This window comes from Podarcis filfolensis (genome assembly GCF_964270895.1).
Source record: "Podarcis filfolensis genome assembly, chromosome: 14".
NCBI classification, from domain to species: Eukaryota; Metazoa; Chordata; class Lepidosauria; order Squamata; family Lacertidae; genus Podarcis; species Podarcis filfolensis.
Genome location: NC_139616.1, coordinates 43,134,050 through 43,155,039, shown reverse-complemented (window position 1 = coordinate 43,155,039; position 20,990 = coordinate 43,134,050). Strand labels below are relative to the sequence as shown.

General features: G+C 46.0%; 1 long non-coding RNA gene across 1 annotated transcript; it reads right to left on the bottom strand.

Moving 5' to 3' along the window:
• Positions 1–7,792: 7,792 nt before the first annotated feature.
• Positions 7,793–20,046, bottom strand: LOC310749318. Its single transcript, XR_014541565.1, has 3 exons — positions 19,001–20,046; positions 9,915–10,008; positions 7,793–7,849 (listed from the first exon to the last, which is right to left on the bottom strand). It is a non-coding gene; the product is annotated as an uncharacterized lncRNA (long non-coding RNA).
• Between the last annotated feature and the right edge of the window lie 944 nt (positions 20,047–20,990).

The following is a 20,990-nucleotide window of genomic DNA, read 5'->3' as shown; positions in this document are numbered from 1 at the left end:
AGGAAGGATAATCTGGCACGTGTCAAAAGAATTTTTTGACATCTGCTAAAAACATGTTTGTTTAGGCCAGCCTCCCCAGATATGTAGAATGATGACATATGTTTTAGCCTGTTTTAGCTTGTTTTTGATTTTAATTATTCTTTGAGTGTTTTAGATAGCTCTGTTTAACTCCTTTTACTGACAGTGTTATTGTATTGTTCTTTTTCTAAACCGCTTTGAAGGTTGGTTGGTTTTTTTACAATCAAACAGCAAGCAAATGTAATGAAATAATAACACAATAAATAAATTGTGCCTTTTTGCACGGGATAAATGTTTTCTGTCTTGCCAATGCCACACACACAACAACTTAACTTTTGCATCGTGCTGTGCGTAGTGATGCATTGCTAAATTCTGCACATCTCCTGACCATTAGATCCTAATGTGGACACAACAGTTCCCCATCTAAAGCCATTGGCCTGCAATTTCCCCAACAAAGGATATGGCTGGCACAGCTTGGCAGGCGCTCTACCTTACCCACAGAGAAGGTTACACAGGCACTTTATATTGTGTGGATCTCCATTAGCAACCAGATGCAAATGCATCTTTCCTTGTAGAATGCAGCTGTGGGTGCCTCCAAACTATTTTGCAGGAGGGATTCAAGCGCATACATTAGGTGTCTGCATTTAAAGTGGACAAAAGGGGTCTGTTGCCCCTTTGCAGTAATTCCATTTTTTTAAAATGGACTCCTTGTGGTTTTGAAAGTGTTGCGGAAATACATTGCAATGTGTGGGACAGAGATACAAGAAGGCATAGTTTCTCCCTGTACGTGTCACACTCAGCAGCGTTTCTCTTCTGCTGCAATTCACCTTCCACTTAAAATGACATCATTTCCCCTGCTGTCCATGGTGCTGAACTTACGCAATTCATTACGTAAATGACATTGTCATTACGTTATTCCACCCTGCTCGTTGCAGAGCAAAGGAAACACAATGCAAAGGCAGAGGGAGTAATAACTATGCATTGTTTGCCAACTGAAAGTAACAACAGCAACTCATGGATCCTCTTCCTCTGACAGATCTGCCTGCCAGCCCCAGTTGGTGCCATGGGACCTATGGCAGCCACAGTAGGAAGGACTGTGACCAGGTGAGCTGTTTGCCTACTCAGTCTACTGTCCAGGTGTTGATGGGCGACTTCAAGGCCTCTGCTGCACACCCAGGTTAAGGTCCTTTATTTTTACCCTGTACTCAGCTTCACGATCTGTCCTTCCAGTGAGCACTTAAGGACAGATTGTGAAGCTGAGGCTCCAATACTTTGGTCACCTCATGAGAAGAGAAGACTCCCTGGAAAAAACCCTGATGTTGGGAAAGACTGAGGGCACAAGGAGAAGGGGACGACAGAGGACAAGATGGCTGGACAGTGTTCTCGAAGCTACCAGCATGAGTCTGACCAAACTGCAGGAGGCAGTGGAAGACAGGAGTGCCTGGAGTGCTCTGGTCCAGGGGGTCACGAAGAGTCGGACACGACTAAACGGCTAAACAACAACAACAACAACAACAACAACAACAACAACAACAGCCACCTGTACCAGGGAGATCTTTGAATAGAGTACACCTTCAAATACAAGTCTGTCCTCTGTAAAGTAGGACACACAGCCACCGTGCAAAGATGGGGTATATTCATTGTCTGCCACTGCTAAGGAAAAGAGATGTTTTGTCAGAGTTCCTATTGGCTATGACAGCCTGCAACTTTCCAGAGGATGTGACATGCCTTCGGAAATCGAAGCAGACTCTCGACTCGAAAGGCACCCTTTCTTCCGCTTCTGCCTCCAGGCGTTGCTGGTCTCAGCAAAGCCTTCGGAAACCCGCCAGAGGCCAGGAGGGATCTAAAGTGAGCATTTGATGGCAAAGTGGCCAGGGGGCTCGTCTCAACGTGTGGGATAACCGTCAGAAGCACAAAGGCAGGAAACATTCACAGAAGGTTTCCCAGGCAAGAGAGGATGCAGCACATATTATGATGTCGCCAATCTCTCCTCCGCCCTTTCCATGCCTCTTCTGGTACAGTGGTACCTCGGGTTAAGAACTTAATTCGTTCCGGAGGTCCGTTCTTAACCAGAAACTGTTCTTAACCTGAGGTACCACTTTAGCTAATGGGGCCTCCAGCTGCCGCTGCCCACCGCTGCACAATTTCTGTTCTCATCCTGAAGCAAAGTTCTTAACCTGAGGTACGATTTCTGGGTTAGCGGAGTCTGTAACCTGAAGCGTCTGTAACCCAAGGTACCACTGTACTGGGAAACCAGAGGGAAGGGAAACTTCTTGCAGCAGGAGGGGTGAGACACCAATGCCTCTTCTCCCGCCATACGCATCTCGGCCTCTTGGCCTCCCTCACCTCACTCTCCTGCTTCAGTTTCTGCCTCTGATTCTGGACTGCTCTCTGCCACAGACTCCTCCATCTCACTAAGCCCTGCTACCTCTTCAGCTTCTGACACCCCCCCCCCAGTCTTCTCCCTCTGACCACTCATTGTTGTCCCACCACCACTCCCTGGGCTCTGAGCCGTCTTCCGATGGCGGTTCCCCAGCTGCTTCCTCTCCCTGTTCCTTTGCGTCCAACCAGTCCATGAGCGTTTTAGGAAGTGTGAATTAGTGTTAACATAAGGATGTAAGAGGAGCCTGCTGAATCAGGCCAATCGCCCATCTAGCCCAGTTCTCACAGCTGCCTACCAGATGCCTGAGAGAAGCCTGCAAGCTGGACATGAGCTCAACAGCTCCTCTGCCCACCTGGGTATGCCAGCCACCAGTATTCAGAGGCACGACGCCTCTGTCAGTGCAGTTCCGAGGATTCTTTAGGAAGTGTCGTGTGCTTTAAACATACAGTTGTACCTTGGAACCCAAACACCTTGCGAGTTGAGTGTATTAACTTATGGTCTGTGTGTGTGGTTTGGAAGCTGCACAGTCTGGGGAAAAACAACGTTGTCCAGGGTTGTAGAGACTGCAGGGAGAATAACCTTCCCACCTTGGATCAAATCTGTGCTTCCAGGTGCCATAAGAAAGCTGCAAAGATAGTGCAGGATAGTGCGCACCCCGGAAATGATCTCTTTCAGCTTTTGCCTTCTGAAAGAAGGTACAGGGTTATAAAGACTAGGACTAGCCGCCTGAGAAACAGTTTCTATTCAAATGTGATTTTGGTTTTAAACGCAATGTAAGGTAGTCTCTATGGGAGTATATTGTATTTAATTATGGGGTATCAGAGTTTTTAGGGGGCTAACCAGGCTGGGATAGCTGGGATAGCAGGCCTGTTGGTTTTTGAATGTCTGATGTAGATTTTCAATTTCGTTGTTCTGTATGGGACAATGACAATAAAGTTTATTGTATCGTATCGTATCGTTTTGGCTCCTGAATGCAGCAAACCCAGAAGTGAGTGTTCCAGTTTGCGAACGTTCTTTGGAACCCAAATGTCCAGCGTGGCTTCCGATTGGCTGCAAGAGCTTCCTTGGTTTCCGAACATTTTGGAAGCCAAACGGACTGCTGGAACGGATTACGTTCGACTTCTGAGGTACAACTATATGGGGCTATGTATACACAGTCTATACCTTGGAGTCCTGACAACAGCCCTGAATTGAACCTTCCTCAATCGAAAGCCAAGCGGACAGCAGTTGATTGTCTGTGCCCCCACTTTATTAACTGACATGGCTGAATAACGGACATCTTTCTGCTCATTAACTTGTGATCTGTAATTGAATTTCGGAGCTGCGTTTCCCCCACCTCTCCTCTCAGAGCCTTCATCAATTACAGGCAGATATTTTTAAAGGCTTTGGAGTTTCCATTTGATCTTATTATTTCTTAATAGATCCTGCCAAGAGAATGAATAATTAAAAGTCCATTTCCTTCATGTAATTTGGACTTCAAGTGATGGGGGAAGAAAAGTATTTTTGAGGCCTGAGAAACTTGTATATTTCTTTCCACCCCCTGAATCCTCAAAACCTTTGAATAAAAAACTTGTGGAATATCTAAGTCAGCGACCTTTAACCAGGTGCTCTCCAGATATTCTGGACGGCAGCTCCAATAAGCCTTCATTTTTAACTATTTCTGACCTTTTGTGGTACTATTTTTTTAAAGTCACAATTTGTGTGCATAAATACTGTGGCTTCCCCCCTCCCTGCTGTGTTTGTCTTGATACCCCTATACGGTAGACCAAAGAAACTTAACTGACAAACCCCATTGTGTGTCTGTCTCCCACAAAGTGGGAAGCAGAGAGTAGAGGGAAAATAATGTGTGTGTTCAGCCCTTTCAGTTGGAGCCTGACTTCTAGGACAGCAGGGCTGTTTATGCTCTTTGTACTGTCCTTCATAGCTATGGCTACATTTGGGTTTGGTCCATCAGCAGGGCCTCTCTCCAAGAGAAAACTGGATTCCAGCTACTTGGCCTCTGTGACTCCACATTCAGGCCCACGCATGCTGCAAAACAATGATTGCTTCCTAACTTTTCTTGCAACCGGTTTGGCAGGGAATGAAGCCCACCCAGAATGACCGCACTCTCACACACCGAGGCTGTGTCCCAGATGCCACTGTTACCGGTGGAAAAGGTTGAGTGGGCTGTTATAACAGCAACAGCAACAGCAACAGCAACAGCAACAGCAGCAACAACAACAACAACAACAACAACAATTAATTATTTATACCCCACCCATCTGTCTGGTCTTCCCCAGCCACTCTGGGCGGCTTCCAACAAAATATTAAAATACTGTACAGTAATGCATCAAACATTAAAAACTTCCCTAAATAGGGTTGCCTTCAAATGTCTTCTAAAAGTCAGATAGTTGTTTATTTCCTTGACATCTGATGAGAGGGCACCACCACCGAGAAGACCCTCTGCCTGGTTCCCTGTAACCTCACTTCTCACAGTGAGGGAACCACCAGAAGGCCCTCGGAGCTGGACCTCAGTGTCTGGGTAGAGTAATGGGGGTGGAGACGCTCCTTCAGATACAAGTTCCCTCCCGTAAAGTATGAACAGCAGCGGCTGGAGTGCTTCATTATGAGCTGGCTTGAGAGAAAGAGGGAATTTTGTACAGGAGAGTAATGGAAAAGTGCTGTTTGCAGTGGAGATTGTTCTCTAGTTCACTCCAGAATTTGTGGCTGCATTGGAAGCAGGTATGATGAGATCCATTATCTGTCTTCTTTCCATGCCAGTCTCTCAGTACCATTGCTGCCCTGTTTATAACTAGCTTGTGTTTATTTTGTGGTGTATTATGACGTCTTTTAAAAAGTTGCATCCTGCCTTGAATCCCAATTTAGAAGCAAATTTTAGAGTTGGAAGGGACCATGAGGGTCATCTAGTCCAACCCCCAGCAATGCAAGAATCCATTGCCCAACATGGGGCTTGAACTCATGACCCTATGATCAAGAGTCTCGTGCCCTGCTGGCTGAGCTATCCTTTGGGAGAAAGGTGGGACATAAATTCTTTAAATAATTTAAAATAAACAAATATTCGATGAAAACCAAAATACATTAAAACAAACACCTTCATACAATTGAACAGCTTAAAGCAAGGTTGACTTCCTGTGCAACAATGAAGAAAGGAAGGCTGGAAGAAAAATGAATGAATGAATGAATGAATGAATGAATGAATGATTTGGGGAGCCCTAAACCCTAGAAATTAATAAATGGTAGGATTTTGATGATTTGGAGTATTGAAGGGAAGATTGGAGGCCAGTGGAAAAGCACAGGTTAAGCGTCCTTTCCAAGCTAGTGCCTCACCTGGAATAGAGATGTTAACATGACAAAAGCGTTTGATAGCCCATCTAAGAGAAATCTTTGGCCTGGGCAGACAGAGGTTGCCATAGTGATGGGGGTGGGTTCAAAGTGACAGGAAAAGAGAGTCCTTAGAGCAAGGTGTGCTGGGAAGAAGAAAAAGGTGGAGGGGAAAAATGGCTGGGATCCATCTTGGGCAGGTTGGCTGCAGGCTGACTGGCTGGGAGAGATGCCTTGGACTCCAGGATGGAGGACGAGCCCCTCTTGAAATGACCATGCTGTAAGATATGCACCCAGGTGTAGATATGTGACTAAATCCTATTTGTTAAAGCTATGGCTGTCTCCATGGTGTCTCAGTTCTCCAAAGGAACACGGACCTGGAGTAAGTGCCTGAAACACCTTAAATCTTGCTACCCCTTGACAGAGAGAGGGGGGAAGCACCCAGAATTTTGTAAGAGAATCATGTATTTCCCAGTGCTTGACTGGCCTTTATACAACAACTCGAGCTTTCCCTGCAGACTTGGGAGTTAATGGTCGCAGGCATTCTGTAAGTAAGGCAAGGTTTCCTCACCACGTCGAAATGTTCATCAGATACATACTTATTTGGCAAGATGAGCAGGCAGCAGTTAAATTGAGGGCTCTTTCCCTGTTCAGACAGGTGACGCCCCTGCCCTCTCCATTTGGGCTCTGGAAGTCAGGCTGTTGTCCATGTGATGCAAAGCCCCTCCCTTGTCACACCTCCTTTCGGACCTTATTGGAACCAGCTTCAAGGCAGGGTAATGTAGCATGAAAGGCGCTTTGGAAAGAAGCCCTGAGACTGAGACCTTCCTAGACTCAGCATTTTTCGATAGTCCCTAAAGCAAAGACATGGCTAGAAACAGATGCTCTGAGAACGCGCCAGTTTCCTGTGGGTGTGGAAGGGAATAGGAAAGAGGCCAAGGAGCGATGGAGCATTCTGAGTTCACTGAAAGCTGCCTTGCATTACATCAGGCTTTCTGCCCATCTCGTCCTGCTTAGCCTATTCTCCCGACTGCCCTCTGTGCCTTTAAGGTAAAGGTAAAGGGACCCCTGACCATTAGGTCCAGTTGTGGCCGTCTCTGGGGTTGCGGCGCTCATCTCGCTCCATAGGCCGAGGGAGCTGGCGTACAGCTTCCGGGTCATGTGGCCAGCATGACTAAGCTGCTTCTGGCGAACCAGAGCAGCGCACGGAAACATCGTTTCCCTTCCCAGCGGAGCGGTACCTATTTATCTACTTGCACTTTGACGTGCTTTAGAACTGCTAGGTGGGCAGGAGCAGGGACCAAGCAACAGGAGCTCACCCCGTTGCAGGGATTCGAACTGCCGACCTTCTGATCGGCAAGTCCTAGGCTCTGTGGTTTAACCCACAGTGCCACCCACGTCTGTGCCTTTAGCAGCCCCCAATTCCAAAATCTCCATGCCAGGAAATGTTCACCTGCTCCAGTTTCGCATATCCAAGGGTCGTTGGATACTTCAACAGGTGCCTGGCAAAGCTGACATTTCCTCCTGACCCTGCTTTCCCTCTTCCTGCCCTCTGCTAGAGATGGAGGATGCATTGGGTTGGTTCAGCTTTCAATGAGAATCTACCTTGCCTGCACTTTTTCAAACAATATGCGCACTAAAATGCAGCCACCTTTCAAAATTTGCAATTGTCCAAATTTTGAATTTTGGGGACATACAAAGCTTGCTTTATGCTGAATCAGACCATCAGTGCATGGATAGCTCTGCTGGTTACGGCATGGTGCTGATAATGCCAAGGTTGCAGGTTCGATCCTTGTATGGGACAGCTGCATATTTCTGCATTGCAGGGGGTTGGACTAGATGATCCTCAGGGTCTCTTCCAACTCTATGATCCTATGATTAGCTCACTGTTTCTACAGGGTTTTGCACAGGAATCTCTCCCACTCCTACCTGAAGATGTGAGGGAATGAACCTGGGAGACAGATGTTCTACCACTGAGCTATGGACCATTTGAAAAATACTGATCACACACGGATGCAGAAATGTGGAGGCCTGAGGTTAAGCCTGGAAAAATGAGAAACGGAGAGAGAATGAAAGAATTGCACATCCTGGTCTGAAACCCCTGAAAAGCAACCAGTGAAGAAAATCCTGAAGTAAACAGAGCAATAGTTTGATTTAGATAAGGCATCTTCCTATGCAAAGCTGCACACCAGCCATTGCTAACCTGCTGTCCTCTAGAAGTTTTGGACAACAACTCCCTTCAGCTGGGGGCTGATGGGAATTGTAGTCCAAAATATCTGAAAGGCAGTAGGTTGGTGAAAGCTTCTTATGCACACACTTATGGAATCTGATGCCCTTACATTGCTGCTGGCGTTGTGATCGAAGTGCAAAGGTAAATGTAAAGGTACCCCTGACCATTAGGTCCAGTCGTGGCCGACTCTGGGGTTGCGGTTCTCATCTCGCTTTATTGGCCGAGGGAGTCGGTGTACAGCTTCCGGGTCATGTGGCCAGCATGACTCAGCCGCTTCTGGCGAACCAGAGCAGTGCACGGAAACGCCGTTTACCTTCCCGCCGGAGCGGTACCTATTTATCTACTTGCACTTGACGTGCGTTCGAACTGCTAGGTTGGCAGGAGCAGGGACCGAGCAATGGGAGCTCACCCCGTCGCAGGGATTCGAACCGCTGACCTTCTGATCGGCAAGTCCTAGGCTCTGTGGTTTAACCCACAGCGCCACCTGCGTCCCTTTTGATTGAAGTGCAAACCTGCATCTAAAGAAGCTCAGTTTAAATGCCTAAAGAACTGCCCACTCTTTGTTAGAAGGCCTGGGCTTGCTGCCTGGACTCTGGCGCCCTGCCAAGGGCACAGGAAGGGCTTGGGATTCCTGGCAGGGACAAGCCTTGTTGAAACGCCTGTAGATTCTTAGGACTTTATCGGCTCCAAAATTATCTCTCGTCACCGCAATCCTACTGGGAAATTAAAACCGGATTGCTTCCTGCTGATAGACAAGAGGAATCTCTAATGGGTGGAGGGAAAACGAGAGGTCGCCATCCAGCACAGAAATCAACGGGCTTCATCAAAACTACCCCTGCACTGCAGTCAATAAAGCTGGTGACCGATGACAGCCAGTGTGGCATAGTTATTCTAATTCTGGGCTGGGAGTGGAGAGATTTGGGTATCCCTGCTTGGCCGTTGAGCTCACTGGTTGACCTTGAACACATTGCCATCTCTTCCCCCAGGGGTTCCCAACATGGTGCCCACAGGTATCAAAGGACCACCAGAGCTTCCTTTGGCAGCCATGAAGAGTCTCTGTACATAACTGCTCAGAAAATAATGTTATTATTTATACACCGCCCATCTGGCTGGGATGCCTCTCCTACACAGAACATGCCCCTTGAACATGTTAGCAAACCCAGTTTACATAATGCAGCCAGAGTCCAGTGAGAAAAATCCTGATAACACATTTCTGAGCAAAACCGAACAAAAGCTATATAATTTGAGGAGAAAGGCTTTCTTCCTTTTGGCCTTGTACATAGCAGAGAGACATTCAACGCATCATAGAGCTACAAAACTCCCTCAGAACTACACAGCCAATCAGAGCCCATGCTACCTCAGCAAATATCATGCCACTTTGGCAGGTTGCTAAGCAACACCTCGACACACAAGGCTTGGGTAATAGACTAACACTGAGAACAGATTTAACCCCTTAGGTTACAAACTGAATGATCCCTGCTGTTGCACTTCCAACAAGAGGCAGGCGAAGACAACACTAGGCACCTGCAGGCCTGTCTCCTGCACAGAGTCTCTAACACCCACTGCCCTGAGGGCTGGCTGGATTTTGTGTTAAGCATGTGCTTCTGGGAGCATCTTCATGTGTTTATATGCTACACCCACCCATCGTTTGAAACTGCATAGCTTCCCCCAAAGAATTCTGGGAACTGTAATTTACCTGTCACGGAGCTACGATTTCCAGCACCCTTAACAAACTACAGTTCCCAGGATTCTTGTGGGGTGTATGTGCTTTCAATGTGTTTTAAAAGTATAGGATGGGCTGTGCCGTTGTCTAAAAGGTCCCTTGAGCAGCTGGTCAATTCAATGATTGTTCTGTATTGTTTTGGAGGGTTTTTTTGTATGTTGCTGCACAGTGCCCTAATATTTTGTGGACACTCATAAATGTTATTATAATAAAATAAATAATGGTGGCCTTGAACTGACCTAATTCGTGCAAGTCATTCTTTGCTGTCCGGTATTGTAAAAGCCGATCTGTTCTGATCCGAAAAACACAACACTTCATGTCCACCCACTGCCCCTGAAAACGCACATACGCAAAATATAAAATGGCTTATTTCATAATTCAACAGTCTCGGCTCTGTATAATGCGCAAATCAACATCTAGCCAGCCGGAACAGGATATGCAGGCCTCCTACATCAAAATTTCCCAGCCTAAAGGTTTCGTCTTGTTACAAAAAGCTGCTTACCAGCTTATGGAACAATGAAAGTGGCATTATCTGTCTGGACCAAACAGATGGTTTGCATGATTGGTTTGTCTCTGAGCTGGATTTCCGGTGCAGATATTCTGATTTTTAAAAATAAATAAAAAAATTGGAGGCTGGTCAGTCTGGAGTACTATAATCCCCAGAGTCAAATTGACTATCGTTCCCTCTGTGTCTGATGCTCGGAAGTGAGCATGGTCAGGGCCAGCCTAAGACATTTTGCGGCCTGAGGCTAAGGACAAGATGTTGCTGTCACCATAACTAAATCTTACTTTAGTCCCCATCTGCACTACCCCATTTGAAGCGGTATCATACCACTTTAAAACAGTTACGCCTTTCTCCCGGGAACCGTTGTTTGTAAAGGGTGTTGAGAGTCATGTGTATGTGTGATTTCTTTTCTTTTTTAATATTTATAATTTTCTAACAATACAATTGTTCACACATTAATAATAAACAGTATGTTAACCATCGACTTCCTTTCCACCCTTCCATGGTTTCCTCTAAATATCAATTGCTGCTGCGTATTATACTCAATCCAAGAGTGTTGAGAGTTGCTATTCCCCTCACAGGACTGCAATTCCCAGAGTCCCCTGGGAAGAGGGATTTATTGTTAAACGACTCTGAGAATTGTAGCCCGGGGAAGGGAAGAGGGGCCTCCTAACAGCTCCCGGTTCCCTTCACAAACCACAATTCCCAGGATTCTTTGGGGAAAGCCAGGACTGTTTAAAGTCATATGATAGTGCTTTAAACGTACTGTGCAGACGGGGTCTCTACAAACCTCAGACACAGCCCAATGGAGACAGAGCATGCTCACTGATCGTGGAAAGCTGAATGACTCTTGGACTTGGGAAAACAAGAAGGAGGATGAAATATACCCAGAGTCCAGAGTGAATTTCATGCTCTTTATTCAGCTCATAGTGGTGAGGAGGAATGAAAGTTTCCCCAGAATGTCTGCTTTATATACATTACTTACACAATGGGCCCCACATGATTGGCTAATTCCTGGATTCACCTGTAGGCCAATCAGGTTGCGGATTCACTTCCACCTGGAGCTGGATTGGGTGGTTCCTGTGGACCAATCAGACTGCTGCATTCTGGACCCTAATGTTCTAAGACCAATCAGACTGCTGCATTCTGAATCCTATTGTTCTAGGACCAATCGGACTGCTGCATTCTGAATCCTATTGTTCTAGGACCAATCAGACTGCTGCCTTTTGGATCCTATTCAACTCAGTACATAACACCAAATGGAATGGAGTGTCCTAAGAGAGGGCATGTGCAGATCCCACTTGCAAATATTGTGTCCCACCCCACCCCCGTGTGACTTTGAATATTTATTAGGGGTTCCCTTTTCAGCTATTTCGCTGGCTGATCCCACACCTCACAACTTCCAAGCAGTTGGCAAAGAAGTGGTGCCAGTTATGATATCAGGAAAATATATAATTTAAATATATTTATAGTTACAAAACGGAATGTTATATGTCAAAAGCACAATAGACGTAGAAACAAGAGCTGTTCAGAAAATAAAGATTTGAAATGTATCTATCTATCAAGGAAAAATATGAGACCCAGGGAACTACTGGGTTTGACATCGATACCAGGAAAGGTCCTAGAAAAGATGATTAGACAGTCACTCTGTGAGCACTTAGAAAAGGATGTTGTGATTACTAAGAGGCAGCCTGGGTTTCTCAAAAACAAGTCATGCCAGACAAATCTCTCTCTCTTTCTCTCTTTGATAGAGTTACAAGCTTGCTGTATCAGGGGAATGCTATGGACATAGTGTATATCGATTTCAGTAAGGCTTTTGACAAAGTCCCCCATCATATTCTTGCAGAGAAGTTGATAAAATGTGGGCTGGATGAGGAAACCGCTAGGTGGATTTGTAGCTGGCTGGCTGACCGAAACCAAAGAATGCTCACTAATGGTTCCTTGTTATCTTGGAAAAAAGTGACAAGCCACAGGGTTCTGTCCTGGGCCCGTTGTTATTCAACGTCTTTATGAGTGACTTGGACAAAGAAATTGAGGGAATGCTCATCAAATTTACTCACTAAACTTGGAAGGGCAGCCAATTCCACTGAAGACAGAATCGGGATTCAATATGACCTTTTCAGGTTGAAGAACAGGGGCCAAACTAACAGAATGAATTTCAATAGGGACACATGTAAGATTCTACACTCAGGCAGGAAGAACCAGCTGCACAAATATAAGATGGGAGACACCTGGCTTGCCAGTAGTACTTGTGAAAAGGATCTAGAGCAGAGCAACCAGGCTGCTGAATTCTGCACCAGCTGAAATTTCTGAACCTTCTTCAGAGGCAGCCCCGCATATAACATGTTGCAGTAAGGTAAAGGTAAAGGGACCCCTGACCATTAGGTCCAGTCGTGTCCGACTCTGGGGTTACGGCGCTCATCTCGCTTTATTGGCCGAGGGAGCTGGTGTACAGCTTCCGGGTCATGTGGCCAGCATGACTAAGCCGCTTCTGGTGAACCAGAGCAGCACACGGAAACGCCTTTTACCTTCCCGCCGGAGTGGTACCTATTTATCTACTTGCACTTTGAGGTGCTTTCGAACTGCTAGGTTGGCAGGAGCAGGGACCGAGCAACGGGAGCTCACCCAGTCGCGGGGATTTGAACCGCCAACCTTCTGATCGGCAAGCCCTAGGCTCTGTGGTTTAACCCACAGCGCCACCCGCAATCTAACCTAAATGCTACCAGAGCATAGACAACAGAAGTTGGGCTATCCTTGTCCAGATAGGGGTGTAGCTGGGCCACCAGCCAAAGCTGACGGAAGGCACTCTGTGCCACCAAAGTCACCTGAGCCTCAAGTGACAGCAAAGGGTCCAGAAGGACCCCCAAGTGATTAAAGTGCTCTATCATCATGGTGCAACACATCCATTTTTTTTAATTAAAAAAGCAGGTTATTTGCAATTATGAAAGCAACAGGGATATACGCTGAAAAGCATGGGGTGAACGAATGATTAATTGGAAAACATATAAGCAAATCAGGGCGAGTGATTATTGCCATGTAACATCCCTGCAAACAAATCAGAACAAATGCCCAGTGAAGACCAGATGATGTTCTTCCTCCACATAACCTTTGTGACCGGAAATCAGGGTGACTCCTCACTAAGCAGGTCATCTGGAGAAGCCCCCTGTGCTTCTCCCGTTGCATATTTGCTTGGGTGATATTTCCATCATCAGCTGGCTCTGAAGCCAGGACCATGGACAGAGAACTCTGCTTCTTGGAACAGCCAGATGCCCTCCATAGCCAGCTGCTGAAATCAGTCCAGTTACTTTCGGCTTCCTGGCTTGGTACATGCTAGGCCGAGAGTTGTCTGCAGCGAACTTTCAGCCTCATTGAGGGGGAAAGTTTGGGGGCGGGCAGGCAGGGGAATGGGTCTGGCTGGACACTGAGGAGCTGTGACTGGAGACTGATGATGATATAATTTATTCCTTGTACCCCGCCCATCTGACTAGGTTTCCCCAGCCACTCTGGGCAGCTTCCAACAGAATATAAAAAGAGACATAAGACATTAAAAATTTCCCTATACAGGGCTGCCTTCAGATGTCCTCTGAAAGTCATATAGTTGTTTATTTCTTTGACATTTGATGGGAGGGCGTTCCACAGGGTGGGCGCCACTACCAAGAAGGCCCTCTGCCTGGTTCCCTGTAACCTCACTTCTCGCAGTGAGGGAACTGCCAGAAGGCCCTCAGAGCTGGATTTCAGTGTCCAGGCTGAAGGATGGGGGTGGAGACGCTGTATTGTGTTTCTAATATTCGGTTGGGAGCTGCCCAGAGTGGCTGGGGAAATAATAATAATAATAATAATAATAATAATAATAATAATAATAATAATTACTACTACTACTACTACTACTACAATGAACTCTTAACCATGTCTACTCAAAAGGAAGCCCTACTCAATAATCCCATGTAGCTCAGTACCAGGGAAGTGGGTATAGGGGATGACAGCCCAAGTTGTGAATATGTCGTCGCTGTGGTGGAACAGGTACATAAATGGAAAAATAAAGAAGGACCTCAAGTTTTGGGAGATCAGAGCTTTGGTATCAGTTAGGGATGGGGAGAGGAATTTGATTCAGTTCACCTTTAAAGGTGAGCCTGCTTAATTCACACATCCAGAAATGATACAAAGACCAACATACAACCATCCTTCAGAATTTGCATTGCTATGAATTTTGCAATGCATTTCTCCAGATAATATGTACCACATAATATGTACCAAAATGCATATACTGGAATAAAAGGTGCCTTAAAATGCACACATTAATGGGAAAAATGTATAAAAAACACATTTTATAAAGGAGAAATTGCTTTGCAAAAATGTATATGTTAGGCAAAATTAGATACGAACATGTGTATATTAGAAGAAATACAGTGGTACCTCAGGTTACGAACCATCCTACTTATGAACGCTTCGGCTTACAAACTCCGCAAACCTGGAAGTAGGTGCTCCGGGTTGCAAACTTTGCCTTGGGATACGAACAGAATCCGCTTCCGGGGCCGCGGGAGGCCTATGTAGGGAATGCGCGCCTCGGGTTAAGAATGCTTCGGGTTAAGAATGGACTTCCGGAACGAATTAAGTTCATAACCTGAGGTACCACTCTATGTTGATAAACTTTCATGCTGCCTTTTTTTTAAAAAAAAATGCAAACTGATGTAGAAATGTGGCGAACTGACTATAAGAATGGAAAAATGAGAAACTGCGATTGACAGATCCACCCATCCCTAGTCTTTGTAAGTGGCCAACTGGATCAGTCCCCGAGCTATTTAAAAACAACAGTGACAAAGTGGATTCCTGGTCGCCCAGAACAGCCCAGAAGTCGTTCCCACTTGCTCACAAGCCATGTAAATGAAGTTAATGGAGCTTTCGGTATAATTTCTGAAAACGGCCCTATCTGCCTCAGCTTGCTCCGTGCAGCCTTCTTATCGATTACTTAGTTAACCGCTGAAAAATGCATTGGCAAAGGATGTGGTTCCATACAGAAGTGCTCAACAGGCATTTGCAAATACAAATGCACCCATTAATAAAAGATTTGGGCCAAAGAGCCAGGCAGTTCGTGTGCCGACATGCATTTGCCAACATAAATAACTCCTCCATTGACATTCTGGTCTTTCCCCGATAGGAAATGGAATAACTTAAAGGGTCTGCTACATGACCTAAGAGATGGAGACATGTTCTCTCCAGAGTCGCTGCAGCAAAGTCCCGGCACGTCACGTACGGAAAGTAAGAGAAGGAAACAGTTCCATTTATCTTCTTGCAGGGAAACTGTCTCAAGCTGGATTCTTTTAATACTAACATTTATAATGGGGAGATGCTATACATTTATTGCCAGAGGGTCCAAGTCCCCAAATTGCCATGACCCTGAGATTGGATCTCCCTTCTTCAGGGGATGAGATTGAGGACACTGAACCGGAAGGCCATGCAGAAACACTTCCACGAATTGATACTGTAATGCTAACAGCCCTACCAACTCAAGGTTGCCACATTGCCACTCTCTGACTCAGAGGACTGCATCACAGAAGTCCAAATACAGTTGTACCTTGGAAGCCGAACGCTTAGGCACTCGTATGTTTTGGCTCCCAAATGCCGCAAACCTGGAAGTGAGTGTTCCTGTTTGCGAATGTCCTTTGGAAGCTGAACGCTGGTGTATAATAATAATAATAATAATAATAATAATAATAATAATAATAATTTATTTATACCCCGCCTGTCTGGCTGGGCGGCTTCCAACACAATATTAAAATACTGTAATGCATCAAACATTAAAAGCTTCCCTAAACAGGGCTGCCTTCAGATGTCATCTAAAAGTCTGGTAGTTGTTGCTCTCTTTGACATCTGCTGGGTGGGTGTTCCACAGGGTGGGCGCCATTACTGAGAAGGCCCTCTGCCTGGTTCCCTGTAGCTTCACTTCTCACAATGACAGAACCGCCAGAAGGCCCTCAGCGCTGGACCACAGTGTCCAGGTAGAACGATGGGGGTGGAGACGCTCCTTCAGAAATACTGGACCGAGGCTGTTTAGGGCTTTAAAGATCAGCACCAACACTTTGAATTGTGCTTGGAAACATACTGGTAAGCTCCTGCAGCCAATCGGAAGCCACGCCTTGGTTGTCGAAATGTTTTGGAAGTCAAATGGACTTCCGGAACGGCTTCCAAGGTACGACTGTGCAACCAGAGTCTCTACTAGGCTGCAGGTAGCTATAGGTAAGCAGATAGCCCCTCGTTTTTCCAGCATGAGGATAGTAATGTTTGGCCTACCTAACAGTTTGTCTTATGGGCTGCTGAGAGAAATGTACAAAAAGCTCTGAGCACTCTGTTGTTGGTTGGCATCTGTCTGTCTCAGGAGACAGCAGTGGAGAAGTGTGCCTTTGGGGGTGAAGTCAAACCATTGCAGAGTTACAGCGCCTGCTGTGGCTGTAGAGACCGAAACAGGAGAGAGATGTTTTGTTGCAGCTGGGGCAGATGAAGGCATCCGGTTGTGCTGCTGCAGATGCAAAATGGCATTTTTTCTTTGTGGTCATTCCTCCTCTGGCCCCTGCTAGGGATACACAACCTGACTATCTGTCTCTCGGCACTGTGGTTGCCTGCAAGGGATTCCCACACAGCGGGGTTGATGATGTCAGCCTTCATGTCATGTTGCAGACATCTTTGTAATGTAGTCTTGGTCTGCCAATGGGTCTGGTGCCAGAAGCCAGTTCCCCGTAGAGGACGTCCTTGGGGATTCTGCCATCTTCCATTCTGTGGGCATGACCAAGCCAGCGTTGACGTCGCTGAGACAGGAGTGCGAACCTGCTGGGAATGTGCGCTTGGGAGAACACATCTCTGTTTGAGACTCTGTCCTGCCATATGATGCCCCAAATCTTCCTGACACAACGCAGGTGGAAGGTGTTGAGGCATCGCTCCTGACGGTTGTAAGTTGCCCATGACTCACTTCCATAAAAGAGTGTGCTCCACATGCAACCCTCAGTAAGACATACAAATGTCAAGAATGGTTAATACAAAGAAAGATGAGCCATTGTGCAAGAGTAGAGGATCTCCCTTGCATGCAGAAGATCCCAGGTTCATTTCTGGCATCTCCAGGTATGGCTGGGAGACACCCTTTTCTAAAATTCTGAATAGCCACTGCCAGTCAGTGTCAGCAATGTTGAGCCAACGTCAATAATCCTGAGCTTGATGGACTAATGACCTGATGCAGTAAAAGGCAACTTCCTGTAGGGACGTGGGTGACGCTGTGGTCTAAACCACTAAGCCTCTTGGGCTTGCCGATCAGAAGGTCAGCGGTTCAAATCCCCCACGACTCTTTGCTCTGTCCCAGCTCCTGCCAACCTAGCAGTTCGAAAGCATGCCAGCACAAGTAGATAAATAGATACTGCTGCAGTGGGACGGTAAACAGCATTTCCATGCGCTCTGGCTTCCGTCACGGTGTTATGTTTGTTGGGATACTGCCAGGGAGTCCAAGGCATCAGGCAGCCTTCCATGTCGTCTCCGGATGATCTCCCGGTCTCTCGTTGGAACAGTATCAGTCAATTAGCGATACGAGCCTCAGACGCATTCCAAGACTCATGCACGCCCTTTTCACAGAGTTTCCACAACGGAAGATTCACCCAGGAGAGCATATTTACAGCTTTATTCAACGATGGTCAGAACAAAGGAAAAACATGACTGCTTGCATTCATGTCGAGGTAAACAGCCAGAACAAAAGCTATATACAAAATGGAAACTCCCAGTGAGCAGGAAGTACACAGACATGTGACACACAACAGCTTGTTCCCTTTTAAGGTGGAACGGAAATATCCTAACAATGTTGCACCAGAAGTGGTTTAGTCCTGCTGGCCACATGACCCAGAAAGCTGTCTGTGGACAAATGCTGGCTCCCTCTGCCTGAAAGCGAGCGCCGCAACCCCATAGCCACCTTTGACTGGACTTAACCGTCCAGGGGTCCTTTACCTTTACCTTTCCCCAGTGCTTTTTTTCTTTAAAAAAAATGTTTAGGTGTACTCTCATTTTGACTCAAGAAAATCACCATTTTATAGTTCAAATTGGGGGAAATAAATACAGTAAATGGACAAAAGTGCAAAGATTCACAAAACGTTTAGGGGTACCCCTGCGTGTGTCCCCCCCTCCAAAAAAGCACTGCCTTTACCTAAGGCAACTTCCTGTGCCTCTGTGCTCTTAAGAGGTTTTAAACAGAAAATGTCATCTGCGGTTTTTAACCTCACAGAATCTCTTTACTACCAAACCTAAAGGAAATTCTGAGTTTCATTCCTCTGCCACAAATTAAGGCGGAACAAGAGAATTAAAACTGACATTCCCTCGGTTTAAGATCCCAACAGTTGGTCTCCTGTTAATTACCCCAGTGTATTAGCAAAAGAAGTTTTACCTCGGAGGAGATTAAGAGGAATAATAATAATAATAATAATAATAATAATAATAATAATAATTTATTATTTATACCCCGCCCATCTGGCTGGGCCTCCCCAGCCACTCTGGGCGGCTTCCATAAAAACCAAAAATACAGTAAAATATCACATGTTAAAAACTTCCCTGAACAGGGCTGCCTTAAGATGTCTTCTGAATGTCAGGTAGTTGTTTATCGCTTTGACATCTGCTGGAAGAAAGCAAGACTACTTTGCAGACCCATAAAAATATGCCTGTATTCAATGCAGTTGAAGGTGGGGGGTGGGGGGGAGTGTAGAAAAGGAAAGAAAGATGTTCTCCCTTAATGCTGGCAGAAAAACAAAATTGGCACTGGAAGCTGTGGAGAAGCTGATGATGTGTTACTATGGTTACCTCGCGTGAGCAACCCATTCACTTCCCAGTGGTATCGTACCCTAGGGTGGAAGCAGACAACCTCAAAGAACAAGGCCTTCCCAGAAGGCATTGCAAACAGAGCAGCGAAGAGCAGGTCTAGGAAAGGAAGGGAGGGAGGAGCGTAAGAAGTAGAGAATGGCTGCAAGAAAGAAGGAAGGTGGGAGACAGGGATGCACCTGCCAGTTTCTCCCAGTTTCTTGTTTCTTCCAGCCATGCATTCAATTCTTCATGTTTCCACATCAGTATGCAAGTCCTCATGAAAACTCATCAGCATCCGAGTGCTATTTTCTTCTAATTTTGTGGCTAATTTTGCCTAATATACACACCTCTACAAGCAATGTTCCCTTATATATTACACCCTTTTGTATTGTTAAAAGAATTCTAAGGTCCCAAATATACAATAAACGTTCATAAATGTACAAGGCAAACACACACATAAGTATATAAACCACGTGTCCGAAATAGTACGGGTGAGCAATCCTGAAACCGTTATGACTCCCCCAAATTGACCTCAATATATTTCTCTGCAAGGAGGGAGGAAATGGGGAAAGGTTCCCTTTGTCTTTTTGCTTACAAATCCTGTCTTAAGGGCATTTTTTTGTGTATGAATAGGGTAATTCCTGGATTCAGGAATTAAAAGTTTTAACCATCACAAAAGAATGGCCAGGCTGCCCAGGTAAAGCAATCAGTGACTATTAACAGATATTCTAGCAATCAGGATTTCTGCTGGAGTCCGCCTCCTTCTGTGATGTATGTATGATGTTTTTTGGGGGTGGTCTTGGGCTACAGGGTGGGCAATTTCAAAAGTCTATATAAGGGCTTGTGCACCATTGTTCTGGGTTTTCGCCTCCCTCCTGCATGTGGTGAGTGAGGACCCTGTTGCAACAGTTTAATAAAGATCAGGCTTACTAGCTGCTTTGCTTCTCAATATTCTCTGGTTGGCCTCTGTTATTTTCTCCTACCAATAGGGAACCCAATTAAGGACTCTATACAGGCTCTTGGATACTCTATAAGGGAAAGGGAGCGATTTGTTATTTACAACACACACACACACACACACACACACACACACACACAGACACACACACACTCTTTTATGTGTGCTTTGTCCTGCTACATGCATTTCTGTACACACGACTGGCAAACTGCCCTGCAAAATTGGGAAAAGTGTGAATTTCAAAGGGCAGCTGTGTTTCAAGTTCACATACCGTTTGGGAAAGTACAAATTAGGTAAAAAGGTAAAGGTAAAGAGACCCCTGACCATTAGGTCCAGTCATGGCCGACTCTAGGGTTGCGACGCTCATCTCGCTTTACTGGCTGAGGGAGCCGGCGTACAGCTTCCGGGTCATGTGGCCAGCATGACTAAGCCGCTTCTGGCGAACCAGAGCAGTGCACAGAAACACCGTTTACCTTCATGCCGGAGTGGTACCTATTTATCTACTTGCACTTTCATGTATTTTCGAACTGCTAGGTTGGCAGGAGCAGGGACCGAGCAATGGGAGCTCACCCCGTCACGGGGATTCGAACCGCTAATCTTCTGATCGGCAAGCGCCACCCGTGTTCTTCACAAATTAGGAAGGTTTGCCTTTAAATGCAAACTGCACTGAATTCCTCCCTCAGCCTGTCCCTTGCCCTTGCTGAACCGACCCTTCATCCTACTACAGGCCAAATCTCAGGAGGGCCATTTTACACTGGTTATTTAATGCGATGATTGCACAACTGGTTCTGAAAAAATGCACGAGCCTTTCCAACAACTGCTTCCCAACCTGGCTCAGATTGCCTCTTCCTGAAGTCCTAGGAAAATAAGGGGGAAAATAAATCTTGTTTGTTCTTTCAGCTTGGGGACAGAACTGGGGTGGGGGGTTAATCTTGTTATAGATTTGGAGCCTCCCCCCCCCCAAAAAAAGACCCTAGAAATTAATAAATGATAGAATTTTGATTATTTGGGATATGAAGGGGGGAAACAAGC